Source organism: Pteropus vampyrus, unplaced genomic scaffold, assembly GCF_000151845.1.
Source record: "Pteropus vampyrus isolate Shadow unplaced genomic scaffold, Pvam_2.0 Scaffold53, whole genome shotgun sequence".
Classification (NCBI taxonomy): Eukaryota; Metazoa; Chordata; class Mammalia; order Chiroptera; family Pteropodidae; genus Pteropus; species Pteropus vampyrus.
The window spans coordinates 5,936,003-5,938,740 of NW_011888834.1; the positions used below are offsets into that span (position 1 = coordinate 5,936,003).

At 44.6% G+C, this 2,738-nt stretch overlaps 1 pseudogene; it reads left to right on the plus strand.

Annotated features, from left to right (window-relative positions):
• Window positions 1-601: 601 nt before the first annotated feature.
• On the plus strand, window positions 602-754 carry LOC111739787 (annotated as a pseudogene).
• Window positions 755-2,738: the final 1,984 nt, after the last annotated feature.

Here is a 2,738-nt window from a genome sequence, read left to right on the forward strand (position 1 = left end):
CCCACGGATTGATTATGACCAACCAGGATGTTGTGGATGACAGGGAGGGGATACTGTTGGGCAGGTGAAGTGTGTGCTCTGGCAGTGGAGGGAGCAAGGACAGCATGGGGTGTCTGCGAGACTGCTTCCCGGTTAGCACTGTGGATTCACATCTGGGTCCACGGGAAATGAAAAGAACAGAACTACGTATGGGAATGGAAAAGACAGCTCTGTACGAAAAATTCCTTTACAATTTGGGGTATGACATACCCCTTCTTTGGGGTCAATGTGACAGATCTTGTTAGTAAGGCGTGTGTGTGTATGTGTGTATATGTGTGTGTGTACTCACAGGATGCAATACTAGTGGTCGGTGGTTCCTGTAGGTGGATATTAGGAGTTGGAGGAAGATTTTTTTTCTTACTTCTGTAGAGCGTGATGCTGGTGCATTACGAGCATCTGAAGGACACAGTCAGTGGCAGCCCTTTTTGGAAACATTAAAGGGGCAGAGAAAGAGAGGATGGAAAAAAGTAAGTAGGTGGGCTCCATACTGTAGCTGTCTGGACTGTTTTTGTGCATAGTAAAATCCCCTCAGAGGGCTTAAGACAAATTTTGGGGAACTCATGTCTATGGCCATGCCACCCTGAACAAGCCCGATCCTGTCTGATCTCAGAAGCTAAGCAGGGTCGAGCCCTGTCTGATCTCGAAAGCTAAGCAGGGTTGAGCCTGGTTAGTACTTAGATGGGAGACTACGTAGGAAAACCAGGTGCTGTAGGCATAAAAAAAAAAATTGGAGGAACTCGTTAAGGGGTCGGGTGTTCTGTTATAGCAAGCAGGGTGGAAAAATTCAGCAAAATATGGATCGCTGCTATTAATGTAACTTCCCTTTAAGCCCAGAGCATAAGTGCCCTGGGAAAATGTGTGTTACACAGACAAGTGCTCATTTCTATGATTAATTCAGCTGGCTGGAGCTTATACTAATGAGACCAAGGCCAAGGCTATTGACTCTATCCCCATAGGAGTTGCTGGGACTCATGGCTCCAAAAGCGAGGTGACGCCCTTCACCTTTGCACATAGTGGGGATTGGGTGAGAGAGTATGATGTGTGACTCCACTTAACACCCATGCTTTCCCCTCTAACACAATACCACTGCCCTGAGTACACTTGCAGTTGAAATTTGGTAACAGGACAATCTAACCAATGACATTGTCCCCATAGTCACATTACATTTTAAAAAGCAGAGACTGCTAGCATTAGAGACAGCACAGGTTGCTAGATTAGTCCTTTCAATGGATACAGGTTTCTCTACCCATTGGTTTTCACAGACAAATAGAGCTTGAAAGAAACTGTCCAGGTTACCCTGTTGCCTGAGGGTTTGATAAGGATCTCGCATGAAACCTTGCAAACAAGCCTGCGTTCTTTCTCCACCTTCTGAGAAGTAATTGGCAAACTGCAGCCATGTGCACTGGACAGGAATCAAGTTGGATGTTTTACCTGGGTTCCCTGGATCCTGTGCCTTGAAGTGCCCCATCACTTAGTCTGAAGCCTTTCCTTCCATGCTCCATCCTGTAGGACTTGTTTTAATTACCTCCACAGCCTCTCAATCTCTGTATTTATCAGGATTGTTTGGGTTGCAAGTAACTGAAACTCAAGTCAGCCCAGCTTTATTTATGGACTCACATACCTGGGAAGGGGCCTAGGTTGCTCGGACTCTAAAGAGTTGCAGGATCGGAGTCTTAGAAATGGGATCTTGGCTTCATTCTGCAGCTAGATTCTCTCCAGGTTGTAGCCAGCAGTCTCAGGCGCACGATCTCCCAGCTTAGCCAACAGAGCCGGAAAACTACCTTTTCCAGAATCTTTAGAGAAATCCAAGAGAAGGGTTCTCCTACGTTCACTTCTTAGATCAGACATTGTTAACTGAGGGATAAAAGTACAACTGATCCTTGAACAACATGGGTTTGAACTGCGCTGGTCCACTTACATGTGGATTTTATCCAATAAGTACTGTAAATGTATTTCTCTTCCTTATGATTTTCTTAATGACTCTTTTCTGTAGCTTACTTTATTGTAAGAATACAGTATATTATAACACATATAACATGCAAAATATGTGTTAACCAACTGTTTGTTATTGGGAAGGCTTCTGGTCGACAGTAGGCTATTAAGTTTTTGGACAGCGTGGGGCTCGGTACCCCAAGCCCCTCGTTGTTCTAGGGTCAAGTGTACTAAGATTGGCTAGATCTAGGTCATGTGTTCACTCCTGCAGCTTGTGTGTCTGTGTCAGGGGTTGGAGAGCAGAGAAATTAAGGGGGGAAGAGAGAAAGAGGAACAGGAATGTGCAAACAGAGAATAGAATTCCTGCAGTTCTCCTTAACTTTTACTGAGACTTAACTGGTCAGTCTCATCCGCTTACAGCCCAACATAACCCTGGAATCTTTTGGAGGAGCCCAGAGTAATACAAATGCAAATCAGAAGAGAAAAGACATCTCTTTCTGATAAATGTGGAATTTAAATTATATCTTGTCACAAGGAATATCATTTAGGTCCTTCATTGATGTATAAGAAAACTAATGTGCAGATAACTGAAGTGAATTGCCCAAGACAATTTGCCCACATGGTGGGTAACTAGGCCAAAATCCAAATCTCCTACACCGGGGTCTTCTGCCTTTTAGTGTGCTGGCCTGCCTTCAAAGGATTTGCTGTCAAATTCGTTACTGACTTTAATGGTGGGAATCTCAAGCAGTGGGTGAGGCTCAGCCTTG